Genomic DNA, 20,664 nt, shown 5'->3' with positions numbered 1-20,664 from the left:
AGCACCCAGATGTCATCATATCAAAACTCTACACAGGCACTAGGAATTTAATAAAAGCACATTTATACCCCAAGGTCACGTTACCAGTCATACGTTTTTAAAAAATCTGACACAGAAGTCTGTTAATACCTTGATTTAGACCAAAATTTTCATGGTTTCACTCATGGTTTTATTTGTCACCTTCTCAGTATTTTTATTCTGTTATATTTAACTGGATTGTTCTTGATAACTGAAGCAATTAGTAGCTGCTATTTACAGAATAGGAGACAACAAATTGGGTAATTAAGCAGATTTTTCATCAGCTAGAGGTGAAAGCATGTATTTGATATACCTGACACATTTTGGGATTGTGTCCATTGTAAACAGAAAGTTAAAGAGAATACAACCCAAAACAGAGAAACATTCCCTTTACGTGCTCTTTGATTTATGCTTTCCCGCACAGTCAAAGTGAAGGCAAAAGCAGTTTTTTCAACTAGTTTGTGTCTGCATGCACACCACATTTGTCATGCTGCACACACGGCTTGTTGAAACAAAAGTCTCCTGGTGGTTTTCCTCTTTTAAAAAACACCATATGTGTGGGCAGCTCATGAGAAAATAAGCCTCACAGACATGTGAAAAGCCCCCAAAGCCTCCTTCCACAGCGGATTTACACTCACACTCTAATCCACTGATATTACAGAAGATCCATTAGGGCACTATATAAAACAAGGGTAGATTCTCCATATTAAAGGACTTTATTAAAGGACCAGCAGCAACACAAAACATGATTTGGGCATCCCAATTGTTTTGTTAATCCATCTACAAACATCCAAGTAAAAGTCTTGATTTTATTATAGAGACAGACTATACTGCGCTTCGCCAGCTTGGTCTTTGTTGGAGGGGGCCATATTCAGAAGAGATGAAGACATGAATGCATAGATGAACACATCTGGAAATTAGTGACACATAGCACATAAATAAAACAGCAGTACTAGATAGTTGCAGAGATAATCGCAACTGAGGTTAACTGTCAGATAATTGTATTAAAAGTGAACCAGAAAGCACCAACATCACAATTGTGGCTGAGAGGTCCAGTTCAGTAGTGACTCGGTATAGCTGGCAGCTGGCAGTCAAATGCATCTCTGCTCCTAAATATCCATGACTTCTTGTCTCACTAAAATTTAAACTGGTGAGTGGAAGAACCTGTTATAAAAGGGGGAAATTGGCTGTAGACCAGGGTGTGTTTGACTCTGGTCTATATTTACAGATTTAGTGAAACTGAATCACTTTAGTTTTGGATTGTGTATAAATCTTATTGTCTGATTGTCAATGCCAAAGCTCAAACCTGTATCTTAATATATAATATATAAATCAAGAGATCAGGCTTTGTTATTGTTAAGATTTCACATAAAGAAAAGTATTTAGTGGGACTTCAGTTTGGCATTTGTACCTGAAACTGGTTTACTCCTCCAATAATCCTGTGTTACAAAAGCTTTAGCAAAGCAAAGGTTGGTACAACAAAACCTTTTTTGGGAGTTACCCAAGGTGACTACAATTGCCTTCATGAATAGAGTTCTGCAATTTAAGGCGCAGCCTCCACTAAATAATATGTGTTATGTAAAATTACTTGCCTGTCCAGGCCACTGTGCCTCCTCTACCACCCACGAGATGGTGCACTAACACCCCAGGAGGGTTTTCTAACTTATTTTTTTTTATTCTTTTTACACATATAAGTATTTTACTTTCACAGTCCCGCAGGCACCCTCACTGACTGGCATCTCATTAGGAGAGCAGAGCGCCATGCTTGCGTGTTCGCCACCAGACAGGCCACGCCACAGGCTGCATGCTAATTGCGGAGGCGTAGCCAGCATGAGACGACCTTGTGTGGCATAAGAGGAAGGAGGCAGGGAAAGCGGTTTTGTTTAGCGTCTGGTGGGCAGGGGGCTCTCCTCCACAAAGCGCTCTCGTCCTGACCTTGGATGGTAAAGTCAGCCAAGTCTGGCCACTAGCTGGAGTAAGATCATAAAGTGGAAGTCTCATTAAAAAAATATGAAGTGGTGTAGTGGTGTAATGTACGCTGGTAAGCACTTTACATCGCATACTGTTATAAAGCAGCATGTAATGAGCAAAGCATCTTTGTGAGTGACACTGTTCTGACATTAATTTGCTGCTTATCATAGCTTTACTATAGTTTCAAAGCACCGACTTCTATCCTCGCGCGACAACTTATTAGGTTTAAGGCTTCAAGTAAAAGTCATACTCAAAATGCATTCTGACAGTAATTTAGCACATCTTGGCAGTGATATATGTGGTTCCACCTTTTGTGACATTAATTTACAACACGTCTCAGCGGTATTGTGGTGTTGAGGTTTGGGTCATTTTTACAAAGGCTGTGTAATTTCCATTGAACATGAAAGCATGAAAGCAGTTTTATAAACTCTGAATCTCAGTGCATGTGAGACTGTACAGACAGCATTTTTTTTTTTCCTTCAGCTGATAGATGTGGACTTCCTGGGACTTGTGTACTTCAAATGCTGAACCCTGTCTGGGGCTGTATCTGTAATTTCATCATAACCTCTCCAGTCCAATAACACGACCTTTTGTCAGCACAATCAATCTCGGCGCTCACATCTGACAGGTTTTCTCAAGCAGCTAAACTGTGCAGTCCTCAGATTAAGTTTCAATCAATGGCCTAACACGTAAACACTTACTTGGGCGAAAAGTGAGATGGAGAGTGGAGAGTCTGTGTGTAACTGTCTAAAAAAGGTCAAATATGGTTTTATACAGCATCCCCGGGAAAGTAATAACTATCCTGCTGGAGGAAAAAATGGTTTCGTATCTTTCTACTGCTTGAAATTTAATTTAGCTCCTGCAAATAAAGAATATAAAGTATGTGTTGTGTGTGAGAGAGAGACATAAAGACACAAAGAGAGAGAGAGAGAGAGGGAGGCGAGGCAGCTTGCCTGTTTTAGTGCCATTAGTTCTTCCCTGCCACTCATTGATAAAGAGGTGCTGCCATCAGCCAAACCAGCCATCTCCTTCAGTCCTCATTAAAATGTCGTCATATTAAAAAATCATTTCAGGCCTTTGCTGATGAGCGTTTTATTGCCTTCATGAAAATGTTCTCACTTCAGAGTCAACGGGAGGGAGAAAACCTTCAGTGAGTAATGAAAACGGGGAGGGAGCAGAGAAAGAAAGAGGAGCGACAGAGTAGATAAGGGTGATTTGTTGCATATTTGGGAGGACGGTTTTGATTTTTAGGCTATTAATAATTTCTTCATTTAGTCGCTCCACATAAACATCAAGTATACAGTATACTGTGTGTGCATGATTTGCAAAAAAAACTGCACAAATGTATTTTTTAAAGTGAGCTAAACAGAGTTTAAACACGTGTGGCTCCATGTAATGCAGCACTGACGGATGTGAGGTAGACTACAGTGGTGATTTCCAATCACTGGTGTAGACTGGGGGGTAATTTTGCAACACCTAGGGTGTACATAGAAAAATTAGCTTGACTAATCTTATAATTTAACTCAAGACTTTAGTAGAGCTGTGCATTTTTGAGAAGAAAAGTTAACCATTAAGTTAAAATGATGCATAATGAGCGGTCAAAATAAATAATTTAAAAAGAAATTAATAATAAGAAAGTTTTTTAAAAAAAACATTAAAATAGCTCAAGAGTATGAGGAATAGTTCACAGTTAACTGATAGTATGAAAAATTGTAAAAGAATACATTTAACTTTTGATTTTGTAAGTTAACAGTAAACTAATGAAACTGTTAGCTAAACATGCTTTTAAAATAGCTTACTAAGTTACTAATGAACAGTTAAAGTTAGCTAAAAGTATTTCTAGCAGCTAAAATTTTAAAATGAAATCATAACCATTGGAAAATGTTCGCTAAAAAAGATTGAATGTGGTCATTAAACATAATAATTAGCTATTAAAAGGATTAGAGAACATAGCATGTAGTAGACAATAAATAAATAAGAAGTAGAAGTAGACCAAATCAAAGTTCAAATGAACCCATTTGTGCATAAGATATGTATTGCAGGGTTTTGTGAGCCAATCCCACAACGTTTTGGGGTAGGCACTGGATTGTAGTGTCAACGTTAACAAATCTAACAAATCAGAAGATCATTCATCACGTCTTAATAACTTGTCATTAACAAATTACTTTTAGAATAAGATTCAGATTTTTTTTTTTTTAGAATGGCTGTGCACTGATGAGTGTCACTGTCACTTTAAATGTTAAGCATTGATTATACTTGCAAATATGGAGAAACGATGCCGGAGCAGTCCTTACTGTTACACCTCCTTGAATTCCACTTGAAGCCTGCTACCTGGGGTGCATGCACATTAATGGATTTTAAACTAAAGCTACCACACCACAAAAAATTCTCAAGCAGTTAGCATCAGAAACACTAGTTGGTTGAACATATTACTCTTATTTTAATAATGCACAATGACTTCTTTCTGTTCACAAATGATGCAATGCTGCTGCCCAGGGTGTAGCCCTGAAAAATGGGTCTCCCACCATTTATGAATAGGTGGAAAGGAAACGGATGACAGCCATGCTAGCCACTGCTGTTTTTCCAGTGCATTAGTATAAAAAAAGAAGAAGGGGGTAAAAATGGAGCAGCTGTATTCCGGCTTTGTCAGAGTAAAATGGCAAGAACCAAGAGACAGAGGCCAGGAGTAACCATAGTTCACCAGGACATGGAAACGGCTACTGCTGCTAGCACTGCTAAAGTTAGCCAAACTCTGCAAACTAATGTCAGTGTTTGCAACATTGTGCACGGTACAAAGTGCTGCAGAACTCAGCAACATTTGATTAGCGGTTGCATGGGAAATATTTTTTTAACCACTGTTTAACTTTTCCTATTTAAAATTGACTCAGTTTTAAATGTTTTCTGCAGGGTTTTCTATTTTCTGTCTGTGAAAAGGACTAAACAATTGGTTGCCAGGAGCTTACTGTTGACCAGAATAGAAATTTTCTCCTTTCAAAATTCATTCAGTTCAGTTTATTTGTACAGCCAAATATCACATATAGAGGTTCGAAGGGCTTCCAGCTATAAAAACCTATTAAATTACATAAAATGTTTAAACAACTAAGCAACATAGCAGAAATACTAAAAACTAAATAATACAAAAATTCCAAAAACCAAACAGAGAAATATGGAGAACAAAAAATCAAATGCTGTGATGCTGATTAAGAAAAATGAGCTTATTCATTAAATCTTCCGGGCTAAATATGGCTGAGCTCAGTAGTTGGTCATGCTTTAAGACAGATCTAAAGTTTACTTACCATAAAATTTTACAAAATATTCTGCACGTCTTCCCCAATATATTGAAGTTTTAGAAGTATCTGTTTGGTTAAGCAGTGTTATTTTTTACCCCCTTCACACACTGATGTGCTAGGTCATCCTTTAAGATAGGACCCAGGTGAATCCTGCCTCGGCTTTGACAAAAGCATTTTACCAATGCTACAATGTAACAGCTATCTCAAAAGCTTGTGCTTAGTATAGCATTTTGATGTATCAAACCAAAGTTAAAACAATTACACTAATAGCCTAAAATATTAGCATGTTCTTATAGCCGGAATAAATTGGTGAAAATCAGATTAGTCGACTTTTCCCTGAAGCTTAGTGTCCGCGCTACGTTTTATTTTTGAGTAATAAAAGCACAACACACTGCATTCTAACCTTATCTTTTATCCTGGGGGTCTTTATTCATTTCATTTTTTCCTATATACTCTCATTAATCGGCATCCTCCAAAGCAGTGCAACACATATCAACAGAAAACACCAACACCTTTCAACTTCTCAGGTCAGCCGGATGTTGCAGGGAGCAAAAAGCTAATCTTCTACTCGCTTCCAAAATGCTTCCACAAGCACTTTTTATCGTAGAAACATGTGAAATGGAAAAAGCAATCTTCTAATGCCCCTGCAGTGGAAAAAAACAGCTCCAGCAGAAACTTAGAGGCTATTAGCTGTAGTATAAAGGTCACTAACGAGGGAATTTCACACATGCACACTTTAACGATAATCTAATGAAAGTCCCGCTCTCCTAATGACCTGATCTGGACCTTTAGTTGGTTTATATAAAGCCGAAAAAGGCTCGCCTGTTGTGAAAGCAAGCTCTCTAATGAAAGTCGTCATCACAAAATATAAAAGGCGCAAGAAAGGATTAAACGAACACAATTGCTCATTATCTCAGGGACAACTTTAGCTTTTATTGCTTGCATTTTTCGTCTTATTCTCATCTTTTCACAGATTCCATTTTTTTGGAGTTTTTTTTTTTTTTTTTGCTGCTTTGTCGTTCGCATAATGAAAAGCCACGCAGCAGAAGCTTGCGTGCATATCCTGTAGAGGCTGATGGGTTGATGTGTGGCGGCTGCACCACACATCAACCAAGATGTAAATTTAATACCACCATATGCTGATGTTTCCCTGCACCAGTGTTGATTAAATGATTCGGCTTTATCTGATGAAGAAGTAAAGTTTTCGCATCATTTGTCATGTTGCGGCGCGCTATCTGTCTCCTCCTGCTAATCAAATTTCTGTTCAAAGTGAAGCAAAAATAACAACATTAGCAGACTGTAGATGCTGAGCTCTTTTCCTTGAGCTGTGTGTTTTGCTTATGAGATATTTTAATTGTAAATAGAAAAAGGAATGCACCAGACTTTATCAATGCAAGAAAGCATAAATTATAAGAGGAAATTAAACTAAATTCATTCGCAGAGAACCAACTAAGACTGAGCCCACAAACAAACAGTTCGTAGTGCATTAGCTTCCCAGCAGAATATACACAGAATTACTTGATTGGCCTCAAGGGATGTAATATCTACGCTTTAATTTCAGATACCAAGTGAGCATATCCTGTTACAAGCCATTACAAGGCTTTAATGCCAGGCGCTGTGTTGGGGATGGTGTTTGTTATGCTCTCATTTTATATCCTCACTTGTTAGGTTTTAGCTCTGTTTGAGATGCGATGAAAAGATTTCTGCTATTTGGGTTACAGCTAGGCTTTCTTGTCTTGCAAAATTTACTCCCATGATTAAAAATATTCAGTTGGAAATAACTTCACTGCTTAATTCTCTTCTCTAAAGGCTGCTTCAGAATAAGCAGTAAAATGAGAGACACAAAGTAGATGTAACTAATTGCCTTCCCCCTCTGGGTGTGGAGTGCAATACACTATTTTGGATGATTTTTTTTTTCACCATGTACACTCCACTGTGGCTGCTGGACAGGAACATTCATTTCTTCCTCTGGCTCTGGGCTCGTGCTCATACCCTCGCCAGTTAGAGAGTTACTTGTGGCTCAAGTTTTGCAATTTTCATACCGGCAGAAGTTGCCAAAGCATTGTGAGGTCATTAGTCATCTCACAACCTACTGGTTTCTGGACAGAAACAGAATACGTGATGAAACATGTCAATCAATAGAAATAAGGCAGTAAAATAAAATAACAACACTCAAAGTCTTGTAGATTTCACCAAAAAAAGTCAATACCTGCCTGTTGCCTACTAAAAGCATACAATACGGATTGAAGAATATCAATCAATGGAGGGATGGTGTTCATTTATGACATCCTCATTTCATATTCTTGCCAGTTGGGCATGCCTCAGTTTTGAGGTGTAATATAGCCCTGCCAAATCAGCGGTAGCCCCATTACTCATCCCCCTCTGTGCTGTCTCCTGGCTTGTGCTCTGGCGCTAATGTAGATTACAGGGATATATGAGGGCTATTTTGTTCGCTGCAGGGTGGAAACGATCACAGGCAACCCTCATCCCTCTCTGATGCACGACTCTACATCTGTTCCCCCCACGAAAGCCTATCTGGAGATCCATCAGAGCCAAGCCCTTATCAGATCTGAGGCTGCTACATCTATTGCACATCAATTATAAATGCCACGTATAAAAAAAATTGGGTCACTCTATCAACACTTGCTCCCGATCCTCAGAGACATTGTTTAGTTAAGTGATTAGTGGCTCGACTTTAGATACAGTTTGTGCATGTTAAATGGTCCATTTATGATACACGAGCATATAGATGCAATGGCCTCCGGCGAAGGAGAATAATGTTACGACTAATAATGGTTATGCCGTAATGATAATGTGGCTGAAACTTTCTTTGCGCACGGGGAAATAGGAAGGGGAAATTAATCAGAGAGAACCACACTTTTTCCGTCAACTTTCAGATCCTCAGCGGATCGAGTTTGTGGGATTTGCGCAGGTGGAAATCCACACAGGTGTGAAATGCATGCATCATAATCGATAAATCCATTTTTCTCTTGCTGCAAGACAATCCGAAGTGATGAATGAGCCAAGCTGCATTATTCAAAGCTGAAAATCACTCGCAACTTAAATTTATTTCCAACTTGCTCCCTGACAGAGAACACAGACATATTATTCAAATTTTTATCTATTCTGTGACCAGGACACGTTCAAAAACCACACGTTTAATCTTTATGCAAGTCTCCCCTCATCTGTTGGATAAATAGACCATTCATCATATTATTGGGCTTTTACAGCTTGACTGTTTGACTGATCTGTCTCTCAAACAGCTCCTCTCCCTGGCAGACCAATCAATCATTTTTCAATGAAGATGTCACAGCTCATTGTGTGAAGAGTTATCCTAAACAATTCTCCTCGCCTTTTAGATGATAAATTAAAAGTAAGCCGTTTATTTTTGGCCGTCGGGATGGTCAGTCCTCGCAGACATGTATGAACAAAACATGTAGGCGCTCGAAACTTTTGAGCAAAACATAAAGTTTTATCGATACGCTTTATGCCTTGTTGAAATCTCCCACTTTTTACTTCAGTGGAGGTGTTAGCAGGTGCAGAAACGTCGACGTGTGTGTGCTTGCTATTAACTTTTCATTAGGCACTGTAAACTGCACAAGTCATCACCAAGAGGTTCCTACTTGGCATAATTGGTTTGTGGTTAATGCCTGTTTGTGTCGGTGGGTCTGTAAAATCACAGTTTTAGCTCTTTCTCAGGGAGAAGCACTTTTTAAAGATTTACAGCTTTTTCAGACTGGCAGCTGAAAGCACACACGCACAACTCATAAAACTTCTTCTAGGGTGCACATTTTTCATTGCAGCTACTCATAATGATCTCTAATTTAATAATTAAAGCCTTACAATTGACTTATTAAAAGACCAAACTTATTAATGCAGCTGCAGTGCATTAATAAGGATTTCACTGTTCAGGATGAGTTCTTGTTTGAGCGCACCTCTCATCTCCACTCTTCTTCTTTCTCTTCTGTTTCTGTGCCAGGGTCCTTCAGGATTTCATGCAGAGACCTGCGAATGAGCACTGACGTCTACCTTCATCTGAGTGTAGATGAAAGACGCAGGGAATCACATATGGTTCCACACACGTACACCAACACAGACGCTCGTCATACTTCCCTTTGTTTTGCTAATGAAAATCTTTTCCATCGCTGTCATCTGCTGCAAGACTGCGATTGAAGATAAAAGAATATTAACCACATAAACCTGTAATATACCTATGAAACTATTAACAACTTCATGTTACGTGAGTGATGCATTTTAGTGTTTTTGCTGGTTGGCATGAGAAAGTTTTTAAAGTGGGGTAATTTGATGAAACACCATATTTTAAATGATAAGGGAATAACATGAAATGAAATGAAGTAAAAATATAAATTAGAACAAAAGAAAGGCAGTCAGTTCACCTTCAATACATTAAATAAATAATAGATTTTAGCTTGAATTCCCTGGATAACACTCTTTTAGTCAAAGACTGTATAAGAAGATAAAAAACTCATAGACAAATGAGCCTACTTGTCACTAGCTCTATGACCTCAGTAAATGTTTTCCTGGTGGCTTAACCCCAACTTCAACCCTTATTTCATTCAGCATGATGTTCACATTGTAAATTGTGGTTCAAAGTGAAACAGACATCAAATTAAGCAAGGTAAGTTTTTAAGTTCAACTTTTGGTTTCAAAAAGCCAAGATAATAAGAATGTATACTTTATTGATCCCCGTGGGGAAATTCATCTCTGCATTTAACCCACTCAGTGAAGCAGTGAGCAGCCACCAATCTAGCAACCGGGGAGCAGTGTGTAGGGACGGTACCTTGCTCAGGGGCACCTCAAGGTAGCCGTTCAGTGGATTAGAACCCCTTACCTTCTGATCATGGGGCCACCGCTCTACCTACTTAGCTATCGCTGCCCTGACGAACAAAATACTCGCCTCAATATTTCCAAATGGGATTTCATATAAAAACAAGCAGTGTCACAGTAGTCACATCCATCTTTTATATACAGTCTATAGATAATTCACTTACACTTTGATTCCTTTGGTTGCAAAACATCTAACCAGCATATAGAAGCCTGCATATGAATCCTTGCAATCAATTGAATTTTTTTCACTAATTTGAACAGCACCATTACTGGCCTTTAAAAAAAATGTCAAATCACATACATTGTAGTCTCGATTATCAAATGCAGTCTTTGTGGTTTCCATAGAAAGCCAAGTCTTTCTACGGATTATTAAGAAAAAATTTAATCAGTTTTCTCGCTCCTCGCGGATCATCCACGAGGTCCTTCCTCAGTTCGTCAGCCCTCCTCCACCACCCTACCCTCAGTGCACCTACGTTGCATTATTAAACTTGAATAAGATCATTAGCATACAAAGCAGGAAACCCACCGCCGTGGAGTCATACATATTTATCTGCCTGACTTGTGCATGCATACACTCGTACTGTAACCCCTTTTGCAACCAAGGGAGAGTGGTTTTCTACTGCAAGAGGGCTGCGAACAGAGACTGTGAAGTGGATATTAATAGGAGCATGTCTAGTTTTAAAAAGCAGATATCTATTTGTGAAACGTCTAAAGAAACACAGGCTTTCATTTGAAATACACATTAAACCATGTGCGGCTGCCTGGAGAAAAATGTGTGCATTTGGAAGCAGAGCAGATGGAGTTTGGTTAGGTTCATCAGAGCAGCTTCCAGCATATCAAATATAGTTTACACACAGAGGAATTTCTGAATCTAGTAATGCCTGCAGTACATAGTCATCTGCTGCACACAGAAGCACATAATCAAACAGAAAGAAAGACAAACAGAGAGCATGGCCTTCTGAATACCTATCAACTGTGGATTACCTCTGCCTTCTAAATGACTCCTTGTTGCTTTCCTTGTATCATCCCTTTGCAAAATTAACTTTCTCCTCGCCCACCCTCCCTGTGTTTTATCCACTTGTAAATCACTTTTCCTCCTTTTCCTCGTCTTTCCAGCTGAGAGAACAACCTATCTCCTTTTTTGGCTACGTGAAGTTCCTTTTTAATACGCTTCCCTCCTTCCTTCCTTCTTTCTCCTTCCTCCTGTGAGATTGCTGTTGTGTCTTATGGCTTTTTATTCCTACGTGATGGTAGATGGGTTCATGTAGGAGTAGAAGCCACTAAACACGCGGCGAGTGCTCAACACGCTGGCCAACACATGCAGCGAGCTTCCTGTGGATATGACAGCTGCCATGTTCACATCAATGTCCTGCCTATTATCAAGAATGTACACACACATTATAAATAGAACAAGGATGATCCCTGCCGAGAGTGTTTACCACTCTGGATAAAAGTTTTAGTGGGGGGAAAATCGAAAATTAAACAGCTAATTGCAAACAATTAAGCAGAACGCTCAGCAAGTAAGGGCTGACGAGTCAATCTTTGGTTGTGAACAGACCTACTTTTCCCACCTGCATGCTGACATGTGCCCTGAATTTCAAACTCATTCCTGCATTCCTATGCCCTGGGGTCATTGTGCCGAGTTCTCGAAATAGAGATGAGGATGGAAAAATAAGTGAAACAATGTGCAGAGGTAGGTCATCAATATTCTTTGGTAACGTACGTGATGTAGTCTGTTTTCTCCTTTGAATGCAAATAAATGCTGTACACGAAAAGCTGTTACAGGCTGCTGTATCTAAATACGTTTTACATCAGGTCTAACATGATTTGCATTTTACTTAATGGTATAAAGTGCCATGAGAGGAAGGTGTGAGTTGGCACTATATACACGTAAATTAATTTAACTTCTAATTGAAAAAGGCTTCAGTTTAAAATAGTTTATTGCCATCCAAGTAAAACTGTGAGGCTGTGAAGTTGTACTTTGGCAAAGAACATTTAAAGTTGTTATAGTGATTTTTATTGACGTAAGTGAAATAACCTTTAAATACACAAAAAGTCAATACCCAAAACCGAACCTAACAAAGCAAAAAAAAGTTCAATTATATTATTACTGTACTAATTAAAACTGCATCTGTGTGGGCTGTAACTCCCTCATCAGTCATGAAGGTGCCTTATATATAATTAAAATAGATGGGATTATAGTAAATATAATAAATGTAATATTCCTAACTTTTAAAGTTTTATATTATTTAATCCTCTAGGTTAAACTTGAGTTAAATGAAAATACTTTTGATTCATTCTACATAATCCTTCCACAATCAAACACATTTTTCTACATTTGTTTTCTTCTTCTTAGATTAATAAAGAACTTTTGACTATAGATTCATAGGTTACTTTAAAACTCAAGTAAAACACATTTTTAAAAATAATATGATCTAATGAAACAAGGCCATAAGGTTTGAAAATAACTTGCTATTATCTTTCCTCTTTGGACTGATGTTTTAAATCCTTTTATATGTCCTTAGAAGGATTTTCCGCTTGTGTAAAAGTTAACCCAAACCCTTAGTCACAACTATCTGCCGAAGGTTGTGACAGACTGAGATTTTAGAATTTATAGCAGTTGTCTCTTTTAAAATTATTGGCAATTACGGGTAAAACAATTTCTCTTTTTTTTTTTGTATGTTTCTTTTGTTTTTAATAAATCCAGTTCCCTTTAATTAAAAAAAAAACATTTTCTTAGTTGGTTCATCTTTATTTTAGCTCGTCCTGACATTTGGTAATTAACAGGTAAATGGTACTGAGATGAGAATGTCATTCGTTTTGAAGCTCAAGAGCCAAAGTATTTTTTAAAAAAAAGTTTGCTCTTGACTAAGTAATGGAGCTAAATGAGAAATCAGAGGATCACCAAAGTAATTACAGTTCAGCTCGAGGGGGTCTCAAACGTCTACACCAAAATTCCCATCCATCATGTAGAAGTTGAAGCATATTTCGAAAAACCATAAAAGTTAAGTAATTTACGGCACCGGAGGAGAAGTAATAAGACTCCCAATGTTAGGATTCTCCATCTGAGAACCATAAACCATGAATGAAACTCAAGTCTGGACTCAATGACATCACCATCTGTAGTTTGACATAGGTAGCATGCTTGAAAACTTGATCTGCACTTGATAAGGAGTTTTCACCACGAACAAACACATTCTGATACATTGTATCAGAGCCCACCTCTCTTTGTGAGGGTGTATTTCTTTAAATCGAACCCCTTTAAACTCTTAAGCACCAGCATGAAAACAGTGACTCAGCTCAGTGTGAACCCCTTGTCTGCTCACAAATTAGGTCCAAATTTTCACCAGCTCAAAATGGCTAATAATGGCATTTATCAGCGGTAACTTTCTGCCTGAGCTGAACTCAGTGTCAACCAATTAAGCAAGAAATTCAAATTATCCTGCTGCTGGGTCCAGTAGGGTGCTGTGGGGGCTTGGGTTTAAATGTCAACCTTCTGTTTGTATTTGCTGTGCAATGAGCTGTTCTCATTCAGTCTCCCCCCTGGACAGAATCTGAATAAAACCCAAATGGGTTGTTGCTGCGAACCCCAAAAAATAATGAATTATTAATCCCACGATATTACAAGATTTTGGCAGACGCTTGCAACTGTGTGACATTACTCCAGCACCAATAAAGGGGCCGATAATTATTCAAGATGAAATTGTAATAGAGGAGGTCTGCAGAGGTTTAATGATTTATTTAAGACTGTACGTTGTTGTGATCTAATATTCAGTGGGTGGGTTGGGAAGTTTCTATCAGTGTAATTTATTTTTCAGGTTCCCACTCCTACATTGGCTTTTTCTCTGACTTTAGAGAGACATGAGGAGGCTTGAGAGAATAGTAGAGGGGAGACTGGGGGGGTGAGAGAGGATTTGATCCTAGACCAGCGGGGGGCCATGGGAATGTAAAGGTGGGAATCAACCATCCTGGCATCTATGGGAAAGAGTCTGCATTATTTAAAACACCACTGGCACATGCAGGGGAAGTTGTGTTTGAATAGATTGCTGCCATTCTTTGTTTCGCCTAAGGGTGTGTATGTCTTTTCCTGCAATGCTCAGTTACGACTGCGCTGCCGTGCAGACCCCAGCTTTCCAAAAATGTCAAAATGATCAGAGAAATAAGACGGCACAGCCTAATTTTCATTGTGACAGCCGTGCATTTTACTTTAAATTATGCAAACGCTTTCATATGTCCTATACAAGGTCACATAATCCCCAGTTTCAGGTAAAAACATGAAAATCATCCACAACAGCATAATGGGGTTTTCATCTGACAGCTGCAATAATATAGTGCGTTTGTGTACAGTAGGTGCTATGTACGAGTGTTGTTCTACTTTATCAACACCCCCCTCAGGCTACACTTTGATTTTCCTGTAATAAATAATGCTCTTTTGTGTTCTGTGCTTCATTTGTTCCCTGTTGTAACCTCAGTGCTGCTCAATAAATTATGAATCACGCCAGTTCAACCTGCCGCATATCTCTCGTTTCATTTGTCTGTCGTGCTCTTTTTGTTTTTCTGTGTTGTTTTGCAAATTGTGCACAATCTCAGCCCAAATCTACACACAAACACGCATTAGATCCTTCGTGTGTCAAGCTGCTGGAGAGCTCTTTTCTATTAAGATGGGATGATTTAACTCCTAATTTCTTACTGGATTCGCTAAAAGCTTGACTCAAGACTGCTTTAAGTCCACAATTGCCCAACAATGAGCTGTAGTAATCAGGAGCACATTAGTAGCACATTTAACTGTACATATGCTTCAATAATTGGTTTAATGATAGATATGAGGTATGGAAATGCTCAATAAAGAGCCAGTAAGTGCCATTTAATCAGCATATCACTGCCATAATTGCTTGTGTTGTTTAACAGAGTATGTTAAAGCTGCTTTAAGGCACAAAATTGCCATATATATGTATAACACCACAACCGCATTTAAAAAAAATAAAGATGTCATTTTTGCTGCACCATGTTATCACACAAAGTTGTCTAACAGCAGGCGAGCTGAAAGATTGTTTAGGGGTAACTCTGATGCAGAGGATGAATTGCAGAGGCACAGCGTGATTCTTTCATTTTCTTTTCTCAGAGATTTTGGGCTGCAAAGCTCGCCTACACACACCAGCTGGCTGTTGTCTGGGGGAATCGCCTCAGCCATCTTTTTTCTGATGAAATCAGAGGAAATCCACAAGCAGCCCAAGGCGGACCACACATCCTTCTCTCTTCCCCCCCCACCCCCACCCCTTTTACTCCTTCACTATTCAATAATTCTCAGTGATAGGCCTTCCCTTTGAGCACTGGCACCACTCCTCATTCCAATTAGTGAAAGGCAAAGAGGCCCCCTTGTTTGTCGGCACGCAAGCAGTAATTGGATAATCCCCGAAATTTGGGAGAGTGCACAAAAGGGAATCTGTAATTAAAGCAGAAAGTCTGTCAAATATTGACACAGATGAGTCCTGCAAAGTATAGATACTGAGGATGTGTCAACATTATCGAACAAGTTTTTAGAATCCCACAGTTTTATGCACAGGAGCAAAATATGACATTTTGTCATAGCGTTTAGATCCGAGAATAAAATGGCTTAAGATAAGATAAGATAGAACTTTATTAATCCCTCGGGTGGGTTCCTCTGGGAAATTCGATTTCCAAAAAAGCACAGCACCGACAGAAGTTACAGAGTTATACACACACACATATATATAAATACAGAGACAATATAAATAAAATATACGAAGGGGATAAATAGAATAAATAGGAATAAAAATAAAAATACAAGTGAATTGCACATTTCAAGTATTGAGTCTATGAGCTTATGAATAAAACCCATCAGATTTTTTTTAATTAATAAACTTTTGCATAATCTTTTTGTTTAATTGGCTTTAAATCCTCAAGCGACATGTCTCCTCATGTTCACTGACATGAGCTCATTGGGTTTAGCAGGTGGACTCAGTGAGGGAGGAGATCTGAAGAGACTCAAATTCAGCAGATTTTAAAGAGTTTCATGAAAAGAGCAAGTGTTGCACTGTCTGTCACTTTCTGCAGGTATCCACAGTTTTCAAAATGTGACGGCCACATGAGAAAAAAACTCCCAACATAGTAGAAATGATTCTTTCAAGACTAATGGTAGTAATGGTGTTACAAGGAGGTATCCTCATGAATATAATGAGCCTTCTAAATAAAAATGTTTGCATCCCTTTACAGATACAAAGTCATCTACTGTTCAATTTTATATACTTATACCACATAGCGCCGTAGTTTTGGGTGTATAAGTGCAATCACACCGACAAATAGAGCTACTGTTTGCTCATTTTGCTATGAGCATGATTCAGAATAGAATTCCAGCACATCGCTTAATGAGTAACCAAATCTAATAGACAGTTTAATAGATAATACTGCAAAGAGTTAATTTTTCCTCTGCTGTAGCCATTAGGTAGGCATTTAATGCGACTCCATTGGAAGGCATGGAGATACTTGACCAGCATTAAGAAAATAGCGCATTTATACCCTCAATACATACTTTTGTCTTTCACATTGCTGTAACACGTTCATGAAGGACACAACCATGGAGGATGATGCGACAATGAAAAGAGGGAAACTCTGATAATATAAACACACAGCAGATATCGATAAAAATGGCAAACGGGTGGAAACACAGCTAACATAATGTCTCAAAAGGAAGTAAAACTAAACACAAGAGACAAAAGATTACCTAAATTAAAAGTAACAAGACACAGAAACACGAGGGAGGCAGAATTACGCAGGAACTCAAAAACTTGTTATGACCCAGAAAATAACCATGAACAGAACTAGATGTAAAACTAAAACCTCAAAATATAAATATATAAGAAACTAACCAGGAAATGCTGGTATAAGTTATATACTCAAAATCAAAACGATTCAAGCAACTACACAACTCAAAACCCTGCAACCAAGACCCAGTGACCAAGACACAGATGCTGTAAATCCAGGGATTAAAAAATGCTTAAGTCGTGATAAATGCAGTCAGACATGGATCAAGATGTAAGAAAGAGCAAAGAAAGGACAGGAGAAAACAGCAAGATAGTATTTTCAAAGGTAAGGATTGCTCAGTTTATAAACTGGAAATTTGGTACTTAGTTAAAGTTATTAATTCTCCTAGATTTGTTCATGAGATATTGTACATTTACAAACAAATAGTACACAGTTTAGTACAGACTGAAATGATTAGTTTACAAAACTGTGGTGAAATTTACAGTCTTGCTTTTCACGTTCCTTTAACACATTGTTTCCTGTCCCGAACATAAATTCCTGTTCTTTCAGCTCTTGTATATACCAATTCATGTACATATACATAAAAGACAAAAAAAGGAAAGTATGGTCAAATGGTGACGGTATAATTGTGTATAATGACGCTTTTCATGGTAGATGTTGGTGCTTTAAAAGCTCTGTTTCTTGGTTGCCTTGGTCACACCTTTCCATTTTCTCTACACAAGAAATAGCCTATACTTCCTTTTGAGATACATCGCTTTCTAATTCACTGACATTAAAAAAAATTTTGCAATTTGTGTCCATGAACACGAAATATTTGTTCTTTTTCGTCAGGCTGGAGTCGATCACCGACTTGGCTGTAGTCCTTTGAGTATTCTACTTGGTTTTATGGTGATTTGATGTGTTTTCATTTCAGCTAGTGAATTATCAGTCAGTGGGTTTCATCGTGTTTGAAACACTGACAGTTTTATGCGGTGTTTCCACCTGGACTCAAGCGATGGACTGACCAGAGGACCAGCATTGCAATACATGGAGTCATGCAGCTAAAATGGCTAAAAACCTGTTTGTAGCAGCCGATTGGTGAAAGTTGGGTGCCTTTCATCAGCCTGCATGCCATTTTGGAAACAATCTTTGCTCACTGGACTTCTCATTGTGACAGCAGCATGCTGAGTTACACAGATTTTTTCCCCAACATCTCACTAAAACCCATCACAACGAGACGTCTCCTCTTAGAGTCCACTTAATGAGAGTGTAGCGTCAGCGTTCTGGCTGCAATTACAGTGCTTAGGACTCTTTAATGATATGTTAATGGCTTGGCTGTATTACCTCTCAGCTGCCCAAACAACATTAAATACCCCGCGGCTGATTAATCCTGCATCCACAAAAACACCCAATTAGAGGGAAAATGTTTGAATAGAGTTTTGCCAACAACTTCAGAGCAAAATGGGGCATGCACAAAAAGAAATTCTACAACAGATTTTCAACAAAAAGTGAATAACTGAAGCTTTAAATTCAATTCCTTCCTGTTTTACATTTAAAACACAACGTTGTTTACTGCATTTCAATAATTCTTTTTTAACATGACTTCAGGAGAGGCGAGGTTACTTTGCTCAAGGGCACAATGCAAAAGCGCACAGCTGTTAGCGCACACTTGTTGTGGTGAGGGTCAAACCTGTGACCTCTCGGTTACATAAGGCTCTGTCGAACCAGCAAGCTGCCTTGCCTACACACTGCTGCTGCTGTTTTTGCATCAAAAAGAAAGAGGCTTTTAAAACATCTAACCCAACTTGCACTAATTAGGTGCATGTTGTATTTTTGTTCTAATTAAAACCATGAAAGGGATCTCAACATAATCATAAGTTATGGCCAAATTAGTAAGATGAAGTGTAGAGAAACTCTGGATATCATCAAAGCAACAACATCCTCCGCTTCTGAAACCAGTCCTCTGAATTAATGCGAGATATTGATTTAAAAACCGCAAACACTTTTCATTCCTCAGCATTACCATTGTGCCAGATACGATTAATCCATGATACATTTCCAACAACTCCCAGCACAACTTCCCTCTTGTCAGCACATGATTGCTGTCGACGTAGACTCTTGCGAGGCAATAGTGATTATTAATGTGCAACATCTGAAGTCAAACTCTTGAGGGGGGAATTAATTTTCCAGGAGTTCCTACAATGAGCTGTGACAAAGTACCTCCAAGTCCACAGAGGGGAGGAGATCCCCAGCCGGCTACAAAACACACACAACACAAGTTTGAGCAGTGTAGGAGGAGGAGAAACAGTAGACAGGTGGTACATTCTGTCTTGTTCTGTTCTTAATAAGAGTTTTGAGTTGCTGACACTAGGGTATGCTACTCCAGTGTATATATAGATATATAGTGTAGTAAAGGGGGAAAATACTCAGCATTAAACACCTCCACATCCTTGGTCCTTGTTGGCATAGATTCCACAAGGCACTTAAACTTCAAGCAGGGTTTTTCCTTTTTTAATAGAGGTAGTGGACGCCTGGGATACAAAACCTTGTTGTGCCTCTTCTGCTATGACCATTCAAAAACATGAGACGTGAAGGTTGTATAATAATTAATGGTGCGTATTTATGGCAAATAGTTCAATATTATATAAGTTTACATCAGATTTATTACAAACTGGCTCAAAGACAGTAACCCCGAGCATCTGGCCCATACAGCGTGTAGTCCACATGTGCAGTTTTCTATTGACAGCATTTGGCTTTGACTGATGGCAGCAACCTGGGGAGAGTCTGGCTGCCTCGACTCAGCCACAGTTCCACCTTATATGGGCCAGATGTCAGGTGTGGTGACATTTGGACATCATCTGGCCCACAAAACATTTGCCAGTACCATAACCAAGCTGTGAGTGCCAAAAGAAGCCAAGATTAAACTAAACGTGTTTGCTCTCTAGAATGAGATTACTTGAAATGAAAGAAAAACTGAAAAATGAACTAACAGTAGCGTGTGAAAGACAGCAATATCAGCAGTGCAAGAAGTGAATAGATGTGGGTCATTTGAGCATAAGGAGCAACCTCAGCTGGCTGACATCCACCACTAGAAGCAAGACAAACAGAATCAAACATTAAAGACAGTAAAATTTTTATATATAATAAAGGTTATAAACAAAATATAATATTGTTGGAGGTCAAAAATGTCCTTCTTAAACCTCCAGTTCCAACTGAATACAGAGTATACTGATAGCAGCTACATTAATTTACTGGATCACAGGCTCTTCCTAGGTTTTCTGATGTCCAAGCACTGTGTAAGGGCATTTATTTAAAATATTAATATTATAATTAGGTCACTTCTCCAAGACATTTCCACTGAGTGTTACAGTATAAAGTCTGAGACCCTGAGACAGTTGTTTTGCCTATCAGGCAATCTTTCCTAAAATCAGTGGATGAGGTTATGGTTACCCTGAAACAAACAACTTCCATTTTATTTGTCATTTCTACGAATACATATGTAAACAACCACCAACCACCATCCATGCCAGCCAGGAGACATAGTCTCCCAAGCATGTCCAGGTTCTGCCCCGGGGTGTCCAACCAAGTAAGATATGCCTGAAGCACCTCGTTCACGAGGTATCCAAGTCAGTCATAGCTGGCTCTTTTTTAATGATCCTCACAGTTAGCAAAAAAGGCCGGGCGCCGACACTTATCAGCGGAAGCTCTTAAGGTTCCATGTATCTCGTGTAATCACAACATTTATTTTCTATCACTATACTAACAGCCTTTGAGC

General features: G+C 38.7%; 1 long non-coding RNA gene across 1 annotated transcript in view; it reads left to right on the top strand.

Moving 5' to 3' along the window:
* The window catches only part of LOC146555727 (uncharacterized), a 59,553-nt gene extending 44,919 nt beyond the window's left edge, over window positions 1-14,634 (top strand). The window contains exon 3 of the long non-coding RNA XR_014889254.1: window positions 9,259-14,634. This is a non-coding gene — a long non-coding RNA (uncharacterized LOC146555727). The remainder of the gene's footprint in view (window positions 1-9,258) is intronic.
* Window positions 14,635-20,664: the final 6,030 nt, after the last annotated feature.

This window comes from Mchenga conophoros, linkage group LG17 (assembly GCF_057382185.1).
Source record: "Mchenga conophoros isolate Kocher_MC1m ecotype Shallow Benthic linkage group LG17, M_conophoros_male_GT1.1, whole genome shotgun sequence".
Taxonomy (NCBI): domain Eukaryota; kingdom Metazoa; phylum Chordata; class Actinopteri; order Cichliformes; family Cichlidae; genus Mchenga; species Mchenga conophoros.
The sequence above is the reverse complement of the archived record's forward strand: the minus strand, read 5'-3'. Positions and strand labels throughout refer to the sequence as shown.